The sequence below is a fragment of the Macaca mulatta genome, chromosome 4 (genome assembly GCF_049350105.2).
Source record: "Macaca mulatta isolate MMU2019108-1 chromosome 4, T2T-MMU8v2.0, whole genome shotgun sequence".
Classification (NCBI taxonomy): Eukaryota; Metazoa; Chordata; class Mammalia; order Primates; family Cercopithecidae; genus Macaca; species Macaca mulatta.
Window position 1 is genome coordinate 156,352,774 of NC_133409.1, and position 19,443 is coordinate 156,372,216.

At 41.0% G+C, this 19,443-nt stretch overlaps 2 non-coding genes across 2 annotated transcripts; both read right to left on the bottom strand.

The window, feature by feature from the left end:
• Positions 1 to 6,265: 6,265 nt before the first annotated feature.
• TRNAA-AGC (transfer RNA alanine (anticodon AGC)) lies at positions 6,266 to 6,338 on the bottom strand. Its single transcript has one exon. It is a non-coding gene; the product is annotated as a tRNA-Ala (tRNA).
• A 3,820-nt stretch (positions 6,339 to 10,158) lies between these two features.
• On the bottom strand, positions 10,159 to 10,231 carry TRNAM-CAU (transfer RNA methionine (anticodon CAU)). The gene has a single exon. It is a non-coding gene; the product is annotated as a tRNA-Met (tRNA).
• Between the last annotated feature and the right edge of the window lie 9,212 nt (positions 10,232 to 19,443).

Sequence of the window (19,443 nt, forward strand, 5' to 3'; positions counted from 1 at the left end):
ACAGTCCCTTAACAAGATATGTGCTCGAGAAATACATGTAGGTTAAAAGAAATGACTTCACCCACTCACCTCATAATTACAATTAGGTAACCTTGAGAGCAGGAATTTGGATGAAAAAGTTCCTGTTTCTTCCATCAGCTAGCGAGAAAGACCAATTATATGATATAGCTTGCAGTTTCTTGTGTCATCTATATCCCTTTACCACTCATTTTACACTGACAAGCCAAAAAAAAACCCCAAAAAACAAAGAAAACCTAAATCACTTTTCCATTCTAAGCTAACACTGAGTCAGTCTTCAAATTGCTATCTCATAGCATTTGCATTTCATTATTTAGTGCACCCATTTTGTTTCCCTCAACCAAAATAGCAGCAAAAACTGTATCCCCTCTGATGTTCAAACTCAAAACCTTTAGATTTTGAGATTGACGTGGGGCCTCCTGCAGAAAGAAGGCAGTTCTCGCCTAAGAGTTGACATCCCACATGTTATTTCCCAAGCACTGCTGCTTTATCAGTTCCTAACTTTCAAAGAACACAATCAATGGTGCTTGGAAATCACTATCAGCCAATCCAATCCTGCAACCAAAGAATTTTTTCCTCAGGACAGGCGGAATCTACCCATTTCTAGTATTCACCTAACAATACAACCATCTTGAGGCAAGAGGCCAGGAACAATTGCACCTGTTTTGCTGACTTTTTCCCTCTTGTGGCCCAGTCATCTGGCTTCTCCCTCCTTCAGAGATCTTAGTCACTCTTACACCTCCCATGGTCTCCTTTTTTGAAAAGACACACAGGACATGTTCAGTCCATAATAGTTCACTGACTGACCAACTGAATGAATGAAGGAATGAAAAAATAGTCTTTAAAGGTGTCTCCTGTCCATACTACTTTGTCTTACTCTCTATCTCCACTTGCATCTACATGACTGGAGACAATCCTGCTACAAAAAGCGTAAAGCAAATCATGTATGCCATTCATTATACTGAGAGATTTATTGAGTTTACTTCATATAGTCCAATGGAACTTCACCAACAAAGCTATGTGTCCTAATCTGCACTTTCTAGAAGTAATGGAACCTCAGATAAGTTTCGTTTCTAAGGTGCCAGAGCTGCTAAGTATCAAAGCTTGAACGGAGAAGATGTTTTAGATTTTAAAACGTGATTCTTTCTCTGCTCCAGTTCACAATCTTACTGCCTACTCCTCTCCACAGCACCGCATTCATTCACACACCAAATATCTCATTCCCCAAATCCCCTTTACTTACCTTTTGGGCTTCGTTTCCAAGTCAACTTTTGACACATTTTTCTCCTTCAAACACCACATTCAGTGATTTGTCAAAGAGTAAACATTATTCCCGCAAAACATTTTTGAATCTGTCAATTCCTTTCCGTTGATTCAGTACACTTTCACAGGGAAGATGCTCTGTGCCAGACACTGTTGTAAGTTCAGGAGATTCTAAAGATTCAAGCAGCCCAGTCCTCAAGAGAAGGCAGGATAAATATGGACAAGGGAAGATACCATTTCAGTCTCCGTGTCATTTACAGCTAAATAACGCTTTCAAAAATGTCAGTTTCAATATATCACTCTTTTGCACTCTGAACATTCCTGATTTCCTAGTTATAACATGATCCTGCTTTTCTTTGATTTTTTTTCCTCTTCTTTCTACCCAAATTGTGATTTTGCTTTAGAAAGTTGATTGATTAGATCCATTGCTGGATGAGTGTTGTTCAGTTCTCAAATGTGTTTACTGGTTTATTATCTGCTGGATCTATCAATTACTGAGAGAGGAGTGTTAACGTCTGCAAATGTAATTGGATTTTTCTGTTTTTATCTGGATTATCCAATTTTGCTTATGAGTTTTGAAGCCCTGTGTCCTTATATGCATTTGGGACATTATTTCTCTGGTGTGTTGACACCTCTAATTATGTAACAGCTTTATCCCTGGAAGTTTTCTACAATTTAAAATCTGGTTTGTCTGATTTGAATATATCCACCACAGCTTTCTTTGAGTAATGCCTAAATGACATGTCTTTTCGCATTCTTTACTTTCAATATGCTATGTAACTTTTAATGTCATATATAAGCATATTACTAGTGACTTTCCTATAGTCAGCATATTCATTTATAACACATTCTGACAATTTCTGGTTTTCAACTCATGGGTTTAGATCATTTACATTTAATGTTTTTATACATAAGTTTTTAGATAGATCCACTGTTTTTCTTTTTGAGGTGGAGTCTTGCTCTTGTCACCCAGGCTGGAGTGCAATGGCACAATCTCCCCTCACTGCAACCTCCGCATCCCAGGTTCAAGTGATTCTCCTGTCTCAGCCTCCCGAGTAGTTGGGATTACAGGCACCCGGCCCCATGCCTGGCTAATTTTTTTGTATTCTTAGTAGAGACGGGGTTTCACCATGCTGGCCAGGCTGGTCTCAATCTCCTGACCTCAGGTGATCCACCTGCCTGGGCCTCCCAAAGTGCTGTTATTACAGGCGTGAGCCACCGCGCCCATAGATCTACTTTTTAATGATCTATTAATCATTTGTTCCCCTTGTCTCAATTCTTGTATGTTCTTGTTCCTAGTTTATTTCAGTTTATTTAAATCTGGTTCGTAAGTGGTCTAGGGATCACCATCCCAGGGGTCTAGGGGTCGCCATAATGGCGCAATCTTGGCGCACTGCAACCTCTGCCTCCCGGGTTCAAGTGATTCTCCTGCCTCAGCCTCCCAAGTAGCTACGACTACAGGTGCCTGGCTAATTTTTGTATTTTTAGTGCAGATGGGGTTCCACCATGTTGGCCAGGCTGGTCTCAAACTCCTGACCTCAGGTGATCCGCCTGCATTGGGCTCCCAAAGTGCTGGGATTACAGGTGTGAGCCACCGCGCCCGGCCTGGGCTTAACTTTTACATTTTATTTTATTTTAAGACAGGGTCTCACTTTATTGCCAGGGCACCGGTGCGATCTCTGTTCACTGCAACCTCCGCCTCCCGGGTCAAGGGATCCTCCCACCTCAGCCTCCTGAGTAGCTGGAACTACAGATGCATACCACCACACCCGGCTGATTTTTGTATTTTTTTTTGTAGAGACAGGGTTTCACTGTGTTGCCCAGGCTGGTCTCAAACTCCTGGCGTCAAGGGATCCGCCCATCTCGGCCTCCCAAAGGGCTGGGATTACAGTAATGAGCCACCACGTCTGGCCTTGGGCTTACCTTTCTAGTCAACCTTGATTCATTGTCTTCCTTCAAACACCACATTCGATGATTTGCCAAATAACGGACACTATTCTTGCACAACTCTTTTGAATCTATCAATCACTATCCACTCATTTAATACATCTTCACTGGGGAGATGCTCTGTGCCAGACACTGTAGTACGGTCAGGTAATTCAGAGGAAGTATAGACACCCCAGACCTCAAAAGAAGACAAGATAAATACAGACAACGGAAGATCCACCTCCAGATTCACCATCGTCAGTCTTTCTGTCATTTCCAGCTAAATAACACCTTCAAAAATGTTTCAAAATAACTAAGTCACTATTTCCAACTCTTTCAGTAATAGCACCCTTCTGTGTGCTGGACCACTCTTAATTTCCTGGTTATAACATGATCTTACTTTTCTTTTAATTTTTGTCTTTGCTTTCTGGCTAAATTTTTATTTTGCGTTATGAAGTTGATTAGATCCATTGGTGGATGGTGTGGTTCAGTTCTCCAACATGTTTGTCGATTTGTTGTCTACTAAGTCTACCAATTACTGAGAGAGGAGTTTTAGTGTCTTCAACTTTAATTGGATGTTGCTATTTTTACCTGGCTTATCTAATTTTGTTTATGTGTTTTGAAAATCTGTGTCCTCATATACATTTGGAACAGTATTACCCGGAGAATGGACAATCGTAGTTATTTAGCAGCCCTCATTATTCCTGAACAGTTTCTCGGCTTTCAAATCTACTTTGTCCGATTTTAATGTAAACATCACAGCTGTCTTTGATTAATGCTTGCATGAGGTATCTCTTCCACTCTTTTCCTTCAATCTGCTATATAACTTTTATTCTTATATATAAGTGTACTGTAGGTGGCTTTCTTATAGTCAGCATATTTATTTTTAATACATTCTGATGATCTCTAGTTTTTAATGAAGTACTTAGATCATTTACATGTAATGCTATTATAGATAAGTTTTTAGATAGATCTGCTATTTAATAATTTATTCACCTTTGTTCCCTCCGTTTTAATTCTTCTATGTTCCCCTTTCTGTCTTGTTTTGGTTTATTTAAATCTGGTTAGTAAGTGGTCTAGGGATTACCATACACATATGTAACTTTTCACAATATACTTAGAAGCAATATTTTACCACTCAAGTTGAATATAGAAACTTCATCAAGAGTTAGGCCCATTACACTTACCCTTTTGTCTTATTTATGTAGTACGTCTACATACAATGACAACTGTTTCTGATAGAGTTACAATTTTCGCGTTCAATCACCAAACATACCTTAAGGAACTCAAGAGAAGAATAAGAGTCTGTTATGTCTACCCAGACATTTTCTATTTCTGCTGTTGTTCCTTCATTGATGACGTTCTAAGTTTCCTTCTGGTATCACTTTTCTCATCTCAAATCTTTGCTAATTATTTTCTAGCATTCTCGCTAAGAATGAGAATGGATTTACTCACCTTCCAATGAGAATGCATTTATTTGCCTTTATGTCTGAAAGATACTTTTGCTCCGCATAGTATTCTGGGTTGATAGGTCTTTTTCTTTTGTTACTTACTAAATACTATGACATTTTTTTTCTGGCCCCTGTGGTTCCTGAAGAGAAATCTACACTCATTCACATGGTAGTTTCTTTTCCATTTTCCTTTGACCACTTTCAAGATTGTTTTGTGCTTTCCTCGTTTTCAGCAGTTTGATTATGATATGTTTTGCAATGGGTTTCTTTGGGTTTGTCCTGCTTGACCTTTGCCGAACTTTAAAAACCTGGTTTATATCTTTTGACAAATTGGATACATTTTCAGCCATTAATTCTTCAAAGTTCTATCCCACAAAGTCCTCTTTGTCCTCTTCTTTTCAGATTACAATAATGTGAATGTTAGATTTGTTGTTTTTATTTGTCCCTGAGGCTCTGTTCATTTACAAAAATCCTCCTTTCTCTCTATCATTCAGATTATGTAGGTATTCTTGTTCTGTTTTCAAGTTCGTTGGCTTTTTCTTAGCATCTGCATTCTGTTATTGAGATCATCCAGTTAAGCTTTTTATTTCCCCTAAGAGTTTTGGTTAATACATTTTTTTTTAATTCTTAAGTTTAAAATTGGTTTTATATATTCCATATATTTGCTGACACTTTCCAACTTTCCATTCACTTCACGAATGTTATCCCCTAATTCTAGGAGCATTGTTATCATGACTGCTCTAATGTATGCGTCTGATGATTTTGACATCTGTGTCCTCTCAGTATAGTTATTCGAGGAGTCTCTTTGCCATGTGAATTAAGATCGCCCTGATTTTTCATAATGCTGAATATTTTGGGGCTTGTAACCTGGACTTCTTTGGATTATGTGATGAGACGCTGTGTTTTGTTGAAATCTTAAGAATAATATTGCTATTTTTGTTTTTGCAGACACAAAAATTGCCTTGTATTCAAGTTCCAAGTTCCAAGTACCAACCAGCCTTCCATGTGTTGTTGTTTCAAAGATAACCCTATTTGCAAAGCCTTTGCACTGCTGTTCTGAGATCTCCGGAATGTGTGCAACCCAGTGGTCAGTGAGGACTGGAAAGTTGACCATTGCGCAGTTCAGCTCTCAGGCTATTTTTTGGTAAGCTGTTTGGGATTAGAGCCACTTATTCACAGCTGGCAGGTGCGTCCACAAGCTCATGAACAACTTTATGGGTTTGCTTTCTATAGTATCTGTCCAGGCACATTCTAGTTACTTGACACATCCTGGTTTCAGTCCCCTGACCAGAAAGCCGGGGTGGTATTTACCCAGGTGGCGCTGCCCTGCACTTTTCACAATTGTCTCACATTTAGGACCAAGCTGCAGGCAGAAACAGGGAGAAAAGAACAGGTGTATATGTCCCTTGGCTTCACAGCTCCTTGAAGAAACAGAAAATGAATTACACAGTAGATCTACACTATACTGAATGCCAGGAGGGAGCCGTCACCAGCCCTGTATTGTTGCTGCTCCTATGTCTTGAACCAAAGCAGCATCCTCCTCTCAGACACTAACTTGGGTTTGGAGATCTGAGTTTTTGGAGACCCAAGGTCCGAATAATAAAGCTTGGAGAATGTGGGCATCGATCCCACTACCTCTTGCATGCTAAGCAAGCGCTCTACCACTTGAGCTAACTCCCCACATCAGGGGAGCTTTATTTATCCTTAGTGGGTGGCATGGAACACAGGTGATTTCAGGGACTTCAGCGCAAAAGCAGGACTCTACTAAGAGCAGATCTTCTCATTGATAGCCCAGGGCAAGGCCCAGTGGCTACTCATTCTCTGCAAAGAAGGAGAAAAGGGAAAAAGGAGAAAATCACAAAGGGAAAACACGTGCTTCCAAAATGAAAAAGGCACATCCCAGCAAAGGAGGACCTGCCTAGACCTGCCCAGCTAAGGTGTCACAGATTTTTAAAAAAGGATTAAATGATAAAAAATGATTAAATGATTTTATGTGTGTGCGTGTGTGTGTGTGTGTGTGTGTGTGTGTTTATAAAAGTGGGATGGCATTATCACTTGTTCCTTGTAGCTGAGACTGTCTGGGGGTTGTGAGATGGTACGCATTTCTGGAAGGCAGAAAGCTCCTGTTGTTTTCATAACTAGGCCCTTTCACGAATGAGGCCAGTGTGCTGACCACTCCCCTAGGAAACCCCTGAAGAGTGCTTCTTTCACTTACATCTGAGATATGGGTTGCCTCCTTGCATGTACAAGTTACGTGTCCAACTATACGTCAGAACAACAACAACAAAATTACAGAGCAGAGCCATGAAGAATAAGAGACAAGATCATATCAGAGTGTAAGAATATGTATAATATCAGAGTGTAAGAATCAAAATTGAGCTATGCAGAGAAGGAGTGGACATACGTTGGAGAAAACCGGGCTGTTTTTAGGAATTCCTGTGGGAAGAAATAAATCTGTTCGATTTAAGTGGAGTGTGTGTGTGTGTGTGTGTGTGTGTGTGTGTGTGTGTGTGTGTTTGTGAGAGAGAGAGAGAGAGAGAGAGAGAGAGAGAGAGAGAAATACACATGGAGGGAAGCAGTGATTGAAAAGCCTGGCCCCTTAGAAATATGTTGGGAGAGTTTTATGAAAACTTAAGATAAATTGAAAAAATCCCAGGCAAAATGCTTAAATAATTCAAGCAACATGTTAGAGAAAGGTATTTAGTTTTGAATGTCCGAGCTCGAACATGAGAAAACAGGAACTGGGGAGAAAGGGAAAGAAGTCATAAAGATATTAAAGGATTGAGATTTATCTACATTTATCGTGTCAGCTCCTGAGGTGGACAGCAGGAGTCTTTCCGCAGCACCAGTGCCCATCACACTTCAGGGTGCAGAAACATCCTGCATAAATAGTGTAGCACGGATGATGACAGAGGTGAATGAAAATGAAGAAAAAGATTCTGGGGACGTTGTGCAGGAAGGATCTACAGTATGTGTCAAGACATTGGGTGGAGAGATTTGAGGGAGAGGAGACAAAGGCACTGGGAAGTTTGACCTAGTGTGGTAGACACAAAAGAGATTCTGAATTAATATCTGATGAATGAATCCACTCATTCATTTGTATTTGTTATGTGAATGAATGTTACAGGAATGCCCTGGTGTGGAGAAAACAGATGGTGAGACTATGTGCTAGGGTAAAGCAAGAGCTCAAGTTTTTTTGGTTTTGTTTTTTAATTTAGAAAGAAATCTGCTTTTCATATCTGGTTTTCCTGTTTAAAACTACATAATTTGAGGAAAATGGTTGAACTCCTCCGAGCTTTAGTGTCATCTACAAAATTTGGATAATGTTACTGAGGGAAACTGAAAAGACACATCAACCAACTTATATAAAGAATAATAAACATTCACTTCCATTTCTAATGCGTGGTGCTGAAAAGTCCTTGTATGTGGAATGTTGTTCACCTTTAAGGAACCTGCTCTCAAGAGCTGATGAGGGACTATTTTAGTGCAGCTCTGTTGTCACCGGCTGTTGTGCTCATTTAGTTGGCACCAAGAAGTCTCTGTGAACATAAAATAAAATAAAGATTGCGGAGGAATAGAATACAAACACATCGTAAGGTGAGATTTGCACCACAGAATATAGTAAAGGATTTGTGCCTGATTCTTTTTGCATTCTCTTGGAATCATTTTTAGCCTTTATTCTAAGTCCCCCATTATCGTCATCCTTCTTCCAACAAGATTGTTTCTCTTCACCATGGATATTCTGGTCAGACTGTCTGCTTAACCATCTTGACCTCCCGAGCACTCTGTTTGTACTGAGACCCTGATTTATGTTCAAATGATGCTCTTCCATAGCAGGGCTTCCTGCTTTGCCCAAAGAGCATTCAATTTTTCAAGCCATTTAGGGCTCTTTCCTCACCCAGTATCTATGTGAAACCTTAGAGGGAAGCCTATTCTTTTCAGGAAGAGAACCCTACTGGGTTCTAACCTCAATCTGTAAATCTGCTGGGGTAACTGGGATTAGCTCAGATTAACAACTGGGGTTAGCTCAGCTACTCCAGAGCTTACTCTCTGAGAACGGATGGTGCTGCTACTTCCCATGAAGGCTGAATAAAAAGAGGCATCTTCAGGCAGGCGAAAGCGCTATGGTAGTTGCTGGCAGATTCCTTCTGACCGTTGGCTGTCTCTCTGACCTGATGGGTGAAGGGTGACAAAAATTGGAGACTTGAAAAACAGGCAAAAAAAAAAAAAAAAAAAAAAAAAAAAACCTCAAAGAAATTTTAAAAGAACCATGCACAAATTCTTAGATTCTTTTATCCAAATCCTTTTTGTCTGGAAAATAATACCTTACTATATATCTGTATTCTATTCCTCCATAGTTTATTTTATTTTATTTTATTTCAATGTTCACAAGAAGCTGGATGCTAGCTACCAAATGAGCAAATCAGCCATGACAACAGAACTTCACTAAAACCTCTCATCAGATATTGATACAGTCAAGGCCCTCATGAATGCCTATGTATATACAAATTCAGTGGGAGAGGCCAGAATTCCACAGGGAGAAAGCAACAAAAGCAGTAGCTAACACTTGGCTGAGCAGTTCCTACTGCCCAGATCCACCTCTAGGTGCTGAGAACCAGCCAGAGAATCCCACAGTCCTCATTTTTCATACGAAGAAGCATGCGAGGGATTGACCACCCCAGTCCTCATGTATCATCAGTTTTCCAACGAAGCCAAGTAGCCTTCTGTGCAAAAAGCTCTCCTAACCCCCGGTTGCCTTGATGGTAAAAGTACTCTGAAGACAGTGTTAGAAAAACATGAGCACAGGTGTCCCGGCAAGATGACTAGAAGAAGGCGAGGCTAAAGTTGTCAAGGTGACAGAGTCCCTGATTGTCCTCCTGAAAGCTGAATGTGCCACCTCCACATTCCCAAACACTTTACTGCCTAGCGATTCCCTCACAGTAGACATCGTCAAATCACTTCTTACGTATTTTGTGTTGTTTCCTGTCTGTTTCTCCCCACTCCTCCCAGGTAGGATGTAGTTTCACAATGGTAGGAATATTTGTGTTGTATACACTTTCTCCCCACTCCTCTCAACTAGGACATAGTTTCACAAAGGTGGGAATGTTTGCGTTGTGTTCACTCTTGACCCAAAACAGCCTCTTAACGAGATACGTGTTCAAGAAATATTTGTTGGATGATGAAAAGAATAAATGACTTCACCAATCCACCCAATAATTACTGTTAGATGAACCTGAGAGCGGGAAGTTGGAAGAGAAGTTTCCCCTGCTTCCTGTGTCAGCTAGAAAGACCGATGATATGACATAGCTTGTAGTTTCTGGTGTAATCTACTCCTCTGTTTTCACCACTCATTTTACCCCAACCAGTGGAAAGTCGAAGAAACAAGAAAACTTAAATAATCTTTCCATTTTCTACGAATATCGGGTCAGTCTTCAAATCCTTATCTGGTACAGCATTTATGTTCCGATATTTAGTGTATGGAACTAATATACTAAAACAATGCCCTCTCTGAGGCTTGAACTCAGGACCTTCAGATTATGAGACTGACGCGCTGCCAGCTGCGCTAAGAGGGCTCCCGTTTATAGTTTTACAACATCCAACTTATCAAAGTTCATTTCCCACCTGCTTTACGGTTTCAGCTTTTAAAAACCACAATCAATTCTACTTGAAAGTTACTCCGTATCAATCCATGCCGCACTAGGAAGATTCCACACCCAAGACCAGAGGGGTCTACGCCTTTCCAGTATTTCATAGGACCGTCTGGGTTCTGCGTTACCAGGATCAATTGTACCTGTCTTTTGCTACTCTTTTTCCCTCTTGCAGCCCAGTGATACGGCTTTTCCTTCCCTCAGAGATCTTAGTCACTCTTACACTTTCCATGGTCTCCTCTGTTGAAAAAAGACACGAGGTTCTCAGTTCATGATAGTTCACTGACCACCTGGATAAGTGAATGAAGAAATGGTCATCAAACATGTCTCTTGACCATACTACTGTCTTCCTTCATATCTCCACTTGCATCTACACGACTGAAGACATTGCCGCTACAAAAAGCACAAACCGCTTATAATAGTACCGTCCTTGTTTCTTACTCCTTTGTTTTTTCCTGTGTGCTATTAATTACACTACGAGATTTATTACGTTTACGTGGTCCCATTGAATTTCGCTAACGAAACCATGTGCCCTAATGTGCACTTTCTAGATGTAATGGATTCTCAGATAATTATTGTTTCTAAGGTGCCACAGATGCTAGGTGGCAAACCCTGAACTGAGAAGTAGATTTATTTTAGATTCCAAAATGGGAGTCTTTTCTCTGCTCCTGTTCATTATCTCTCTGCCTGTTTTTCTCCACAGTGGTCCACAGTAGTCCATTCATGCATACACCAAATTCTCAGCCTCCTCCTGGGCCTAGACTTCCAAGTCATCTTTGACTCATTGTCCTCCTTCAAACACCACATTCAATGATTTGCCAAATACTGAAAATTATTCTTGCACATCTCTTTTGAATTTGTCAGACAGAAAGCCAGAGTCAGGGAATGAAGGATTTGGCACAAACTCAATTCTTAGAAAAAGGTCCCACAGGCAGATCAGGAATAGGGTGTATGTGGCAGCAGGCAGTGAACTGTGGTTATTTCCATCTGCCTTGGGCCTCACCATTGCAGTACCCTGTCTACTATTTAATGTAATAACATCCAGGGAAAATTCCTCTGGATAACCTCCTATATTACAAACAGAACAAATGAGGACATTTTTCAGGGTCACACATGAAACCTGGCAGATTTTTTTTTCTCTAAGTGGACAATGAGCTGGACATCGACCTAATCTTGCAGTAAATGCTCAGCAGAACATGCTGTAAAGCAATTCCTTCCTCATCAATCCTCAGAATCTGGTGAGGGTGAGCTAAAGGGGAAGGGCAGGAAGGTGATGATCCACATTGAGCTGAGCAGAGGGACCGTCCCTGCATTTCACCTCAGGAAAAGTCTGCAAGGAACTGAGATGAAGCTCTGATACAAGGGTCCTCTGGAAATGGAGTGACCTTGATTGCTCGGGACTTTGGTGTGCAGTCTCAAGGCTTGAGAGAAAAAGAACATTTTCATATTTGGCTCTGCTGTCAGTCTGGTAACTGGGGTCCTCCATTGGCTCGTCTTCTGATTGCCCACAGAGGCCCAGACCCCAGCTGTAGGCCTCTGCACTCTACCAGTCTTGCTCCAGACCCAGAACAGTGGACTCATTTTCATCACTGAGGCCACAACTCAAATGTCACTGTCTCAGAGAGTCCTTCTTTGACCTCTCTGGCTGAATCAATGTCCTGCCTCTCTCTCCATCTTTTAAATAAAATTTTTAATAAATTGGAAAGCATCTTAAATTATTTTTTATTTTCGATCTCTCCCCTGGAATATAAGTTTCTTGAAAAGCTGACAATCTAGATTTCCCAGTTTATGCCCAGCGTCTACAGTTGTGATGATACTTTCTTGTATTTTCCTGTTCAGAAATCAATGACATGCAGAGGGAAAGCTTTCTTCTGTGTGTTTTCTTTCATAGGGTAAGTTCAAAAAGAATTCTTAAACCAAGATAAGATGGCAAGCTGTGAGCTTTTCTGGAATGAGCAAGATAATTGGTCACAGGTGAAAAGAAGCAAGATCAATCTACCCATGAAGATTTCGCAGTTATTTCTACTTTGTAATCATAAAGTATGCTCTTTTGAGCTCTTCCTAGTTTGAGGAAAACGCAATTGGCATGACAAATTTGTAATAAATAGAAGTCATCAGCTTTTCCCAGTGGCCTGCCATGATCATACAGTGGTTAGTATTCTGCATTGTGGCTGCCACATCTGTGGGAATCTGAATATGGCAGTCTGAAATCTACTGCTTTGTTTTTTTTTTTCAATCCCAGAAACTGATTCTAAGGCTTTAATGGGGAGCTAGGTTTTGTGTTATTTAGATGTAGAAAGAAAACCTTCTTTGACTCCTTTCTAGGCACTGATTATCAAACCAGACAAGAATGATAAAGCATAGATTTTTACAATCCATTATCCTTCAGCTTCCCTTTTCTCTCTATCTCCACTCAAGACAGTATCCACAGTTACATTTAAAAATGAGGAGCTATCCAGACGCCTTGCTCAAAGGTATTGGCAAAGTCTCAGAAGAATAAAACAACAGGTTTTGAAGCTGAATTAACAATGATTTTGTTTTCTGAGAGTGTGCATAGGATTGAATTCTAGGAGTAAAGCTGGAAGACAGGCCAGGTTTTTACGAAGGGCTTTGAATGTCAGGATAAAATGTTTAAGCACTATATGCAAAGTTTGCTGGTAAATGAATTTAGGACAGACTGTAACTGAATTTGCATTTCAGTATCATTCCATTAGGGCACAGAGTTGAGAGTTGAGTGCAAAGATCATGAGGAAGGTCAGGGCATTACCGTAACGGTCTAGGCAGAGAAAGTATACATCTTTAATATGGTAGGGTAATGGAGTGAGACACCTGCATTCATTCAACAAATCTTTATGTGGGGGCATAAGGCATGCCGGTAGGCTCTGGGGACGCTGAGTGACTGAGGATTCAGCCACTGAATGGTTGCTAGATGGCATTGACCCATGGGTCACGAGTATGAGACTCTTTCAAAATTTAATCTCATGTGAAATTATATGGGGAGATTCCAAGGAACCACTGTTTCTCTACATGGAGAAATAACATTCTGTAAAACAGTATTTGGTACATGGGAGGAGATATTAGGTCTAAGTTTTGAAGTTGAATGTGACAACCTCATCTGTTGATTGATTGGGGGAATTGGTAGAACTTTCCTTTCTTAATCTGAAGATCCTGGTGTGGGGGTTTAAAGCAAGTTCATTATTCTGTGCATAAAATGTCAATTCACTTACCTGATCAACAAGAATATAAATCCAATCAACACAGATGTTAAGCAAACATATACAGTCCCTAATTTAGGATGGTTCAACTTCCAATTTTTCAATGTTACAATGGGGCAAATATGATATGCACTCAGTAGAAACCCTACTTCAAATTTTACATTTTAATATTTTCTTGTACTAATGATATGTGGTATAATCCTCTCTTTTGATGCTGGGCAGCGGCAGTAAGTCACAGCTTCCAGTCAGCCACATGATCATAAAGGTAAAAAACTGATATGCTACAATGTAATGTGTTGTCAGATGATTTTGCCTAGATGTAAGCTAAAGTGTTCTGGACACACTTAAGGTAGGCTAGCCTAAGCTATGATGTTTGACTAGATGTATTAAATGCATTTTCAATGTATGATGCATTTATTGGAATGTAACTCCATTGTAAATCATGGAGCATCTGTACTTCCATAATTCCTTTTACAAAAGCAGGTTGGGTTTGCAATCAGAAGTTGGTGCAAATTTCAGGAGAATCAAAATATTTCCCTTTCAGAAAAATGGGTAGAGTTGAAAGAGGAAATTGGGAGAGAACCCAGGAGCAGAGAGGCTAAAGTGTGTTTCTTTGCCTTTGCACCCTTGCAACTTTGCTCAACTTGACAGGCTGGGAAAAGGAAGAAATTTTATCTTCAGTCAGCCTCTGAGGATCATCAAGGTACTATGGAGACAAACCAGGAAGAAGGTCTAGAGACAGACCAGGCTATGGGGGTAGCAGGGTACGTTGTATTATGACAAGGGTCATCACACGAAGCAGATGACATCTGAAGTTTCCCACTGCAGAGTTTCATAGTGACCAAAATTTCGGGTTAGCAATAAAGAGGAGAGGATAAACTTTTGTCTTAGTAATGAACCTGAGGAGGCGAAAAGTAACTCTGAAGTACGTATTATTATTGACCATTCAGGGAAACGCCTTAGAGATCTGATCAAAGCTATTAGTATTCTTGTAGTTCAGTTGGTTACCATGTGCTGTCATCAGCCCCTAGGGAGTAATATTACCTTGTTAGAAATCTCAAGACAAAGTGAAGCGTAACTATAACAGAAGATCTGGTACCAATGATTTTGCAAGCAGGAAGAGAATGCGAAAGCAAATTCATAAATACTTTTCTCCTGCGCGCACCCACAGTGCTACTGAAAATGGTTGTCAGTGACGGGGCAACCTGGGCAGTGGTATTAGTGGCGTCTGTCTTTTCACCCCTGGAGCGTATCTCACCTTCTAAACGTTTAAAAAGAACACTTGGGCTCTATTAACCTACAAGGCCACGACAGAGACAGGAGATAGGGCCCTGTTCAGAGAACCCGGGTCGCCCTCCCTGTCTCCGACTCCTTTTCTGTTTTCTGTCGCCGGAATTATTTCAGCCGCCTCCCGCACGCTTTCAGCGTCTCGCTCATTCGAACAGGATGGAAAAACCCGACCATTCACTGCCTGGGGTTTGTCTCCTGCTTCTCTTCTGCGAACTGACCGGCCCGCTGGTGCGTCTGCGTCCGTCGCGAGGCGTCGGTCCTTCCCCCACCGCGAGCGCCGGGCGTCGGCAGGTACTCGCCACCCGCAGCTCTGGGGTCGGGCCGTGAGCGCCTGCGCGGCGCTGGGTCGCTGTCCAGCAGATGTCTGCGCGGGAGACCCAGCTAAGTCTTGTGCGGTACCTCCTCCCAGCTGATCCCAACCCGGTCCCCCAGCCACTCGATAGAAACACGATTCACATCGTCCCCGTTCCTGAGTGAAGATCTCGTCCCCCACGACCTGCTTCGCCTCGCTCGTGATGATTTCTTACACTTGACTGGGGATCCCGGTGCGTTCGGCCCTCCCTCCTTAAGCTTCTGTCCTCTATCCGTTATGAAATTGTGTAACTTGTTTTGGTGTGAACTGATATAGCTGAACTTCGGAAGAAATTAGGCAGGATTCCCTGAAAAATGTGTGTGTGTGTGTGTGTGTGTGTGTGTGTGTGTGTGTGTGTGTGTGAGATATACATATAACTGCCCCTTGCGGAGCAGGGCTAACCAGGTAGTGTGCCCAGAGTAATCAAAATTTTTGTTGATTCTTAGGAGGGAGCATTAAAACAAAGAGCCAAAAGTTCTAAAACGGGGGACTTTTCACTCAAAATGGGCTGATGCAGAAGATACTATTAGTCAATTTGTACCAGATTCTTGTTTTATTCTGTTGTAAATCTTTTCCAGCCTTCTTCACCTTCCCCCACCCAATCTTTCTCAGGTGTGTGATGATCCAAAAAGAGTAACAATGTAAGTTTTATGAAGACCTCCTCATAAAAGGTTTCAGAAATACTGTTTTCTGTTTACTTTTTGATATGTGGATGAGAAACAACACCCCATCTTTCCAGAACACAAGGAGGGGGCAACTTCAAGCTAGCAGTTGAATTGGGAATCTTCTGATACATGATGCATTGCATCATTGGCCCTACTTAAGTCAACATCGTTTTTCAAAACAATTGTTTTGTGTTAAATTTTATCTGTAAAACTTTCTACCAAACAAAGATGTGCAGATTAAATAAAATTTCTAAAAGTGGTTGATAACACTTGGCCTCCCTCCATTTGTCCTCTTTCAGCTGTCCAGCTGAAAAAAATGTAAAGATTCACGGTCTACTTGAAGCGTCATTAGTTCGTTTCCTGCCAGCCTCAGGTCATTAACCTCAGTGGTGAGGAACCTGAAAGCAGCAGATGATGGAGATTTTAGGATTTTGTTGTTGGAAAAGGAAACCAGGTGTCAGGGACCGGTATAAACAAATGAAATAACAGAAACACTGGCAAATCCTATCAGGCTACTCATCCTCAAGAGTAGTATTCCTTTCTGTACTTCTAGTGTGTAGAGTATGTATCTCAATGGTGACTTTTATCAGAATTGTAAACAGCTGTTTTCTCAACTGTCTTCCCTACTCCATTGTAATATTCCTTGGGGGCAGCACATTCAGTGTCTACAAAAAATAATTTTACCTTAAAACTCTGCACACATGCATGAAGAGTTGAGTGAGGAAAAAAATGCTTGCAAGCATCAGGAAAAAGTTTAACTTGTAAAACAGGTAGGCTCACAGGTGTATGATCCTATGCTATTCCAACCCACGTGTTTAAATGAAAAAACTGTGGGCTGCTATACACATAAATGGTTTTCTGGGTTTCTTGAATATAATAACTTTGAGGCTCACAGTGGTGCTTATATCCTTAAGGTAGGAGAGAGTTGGGGCTGGGCATGTCTCAGTTAAATCTAAAGCCACTGACAGATCATAGGGCTAGGCTGGAGCCAGTGGCTGAGAAGTTGGCCTCCTAAGGGAAGAGAATGTCTAATTTATTGACAGGAAAGCAAAAACTTAGTGAACGAAGTGCACGCCAGACAGACATTTTTTATACCGTTTATATGGCTGGTTTGAGTTAATGCTGGTGATTAGGATTTAGAACACAATATCCACCAAATTTGTTAATGAAATATTTAGCACAAAGATCTCTACATTACTAGAAAAAACTCAGGAAACTCTCAGCAATAGCTCCGCAACATTAAAAACACTCAACTGGCTTAAACAAAGTAGATTTATTACCACACATAGTAAGTCCAGAGAGCAGAGAGATTCCATCATGACATCAAGACCCATGATAAATCTTTAAATATTTTGAGTTTCTTGAACTTTACACTCTGTCACTCTCAACATATGGGTCTCATACTTTAGCTGGTTCCTCTGCAGTGCCTCAAACTCTGTCCCCTGAGCAGAAAACCAGGGCTGTATTTACCCAGGTGGCTCCGCCCTGCACTTTTCACAATTGTCTCACATTTAGGATGAAGCTTCAGGTAGAAACAGGGAGAAAAGAGCAGTTGTGTATGTCCCTTGGTTTCACAGCTCCTCGAAGAAACAGAAAATAATTTACACGGTAGATCTACGCTATACTGAATGCCAAGAGGGAGCCATCACCAGCCCTCTATTATTGTTGTTCATATGTATTGAACCAAAGCAGCATCCTGCTCTCAGACACCAACTTGGGTTTGGAGATCTGAGTGTTTGGAGACACCACGTCTAAATAAAAAAGCTTGGAGAATGTGGGCATCGATCCCACTACCTCTTGTATGCTAAGCAAGTGCTCTACCACTTGAGCTAATTCCCCATATCAAGGAAGCTTTATTTATCCTTAGTGGGTGGCCGGGAATGCAGCTTTTAGTGTGAAAGCAGGGCTCCACTAAGAGCAGATCTTCTCAGTGATGGCCCAGGGAAAGAGCACAGTGGCTACCCATTCTCTGCAAAGAAGGAGGAGAAGAAGGAGGAGAAAGTCACAAAGGGAAAACTCGTGCTGCCAAAATGTCAAGTTTAGGTTATTCCGGGACAGAAAAAGGCACATCCCAGCAAAGGAGGATCTGTCTAGATCTGCCCAGCTAAAGCGTCACAGATTTTTAAAAAATGATTAAATAAATAAAAACGATTAAATGATCTTATGTGTGTGTGTGTGTGCGTGTGTGAGTGTGTGTATATAAGTGGGATGGCATTATCACTTGTTCCTTGTAGCTGAGACTGTCTGGGGATTGTGAGATGGCACACATTTCTGGAAGGCAAAAAGCTCCTGTTGTTTTCATAATTAGGCCCTTTCATGAATGAGGCCAGTGTGCTGACCACTCCCCTAGGTAACCCCTGAAGAGTGCTTCTTTCACTTACATCTGAGAAATGGGTTGCCTCCTTGCTAAGGTGTGTCATGTACAAGTTACCTGTCCAACTATATGTCAGAACAACAACAACAAAATTATAGAGCAGAGCCATAAAGAATAAGAGACAAAATCATATCAGAGTGTAAGAATATGTAAAATATCAGAGTGTAAGAATCAAAATTTAGCTATGCAGAGAAGGAGTGGACATATGATGGAGAAAACCGGGCTGTTTGTAGGAATTCCTGTGTGAATAAATGAACCTATTCAATTTAAGTGGAGTGTGTGTGTGTGTGTGTGTGTGTGTGTGTGTGTGTGTGTGTGTGTGAAATACACATGGAGGGAAGCAGTGATTGAAAAGCCTGGTCCCTTAGAAATATATTGGGAGAGCTTTATGAAAACTTAAGAGAAATTGAAAAAATCCCAGGCAAAATGCTTAAATAATTAAAGCAACATGTTAGAGAAAGGTGTTTAGTTTTGAATGTCAGAGCTTGAACATGAGAAAACAGGAACTGGGGAGAAAGGGAAGGAAGTCATAAAGATACTAAAGGATTGAGGTTTACCCACATTTATCGTGTCAGCTCCTGAGATGGACAGCAGGAATCTTTCCGCAGCGCCAGTGCCCATCACACTCCATGCTGCAGAAACATCCTGCATAAATAGTATAGCATGGATGATGACAGAGGTGAATGAAAAGGAAGAAAAAGATTCTGGAGAGGTTATACAGGAAGGATCTACAGTATTTGTCAAGACGTTGGGTGGAGAGATTTGAGGGAGAGGAGACCAAGACACTGGGAAGTCTTGAGCCTAGTGTTGTAGACACAAAAGAGATTCTGAATTAATATCTATGAATGAATCCACTTATTTATTTGCATTTGATATGTGAATGAATGTTACAGGAATGACCTAGTGTGGAGAAAACAGATGGCGAGACTATGTGCTAGGGTAAAGCAAGAGCTCAAGGGTTTTTTGTTTGTTTTTTAATTTGGGAAGAAATCTGCTTTTCTTATCTGGTTTTCCTATTTAAAGCTATGTGATTTGAGGAAAATGGTTTAACTCCTCCAAGCTTTAGTGTCATCTACAAAATTTGGATAATGATACTGAGGGAAGCTGAAAAGCCATATCAACCAACTTACATAAAAAATAATAAACATTCACTTCCATTTCCAATGCGTGGCGCTGAAAAAGTCCTTGTATGTGGAATATTGTTCACCTTTAAGGAATCTGCTCTCAAGAGCTGATGAGGG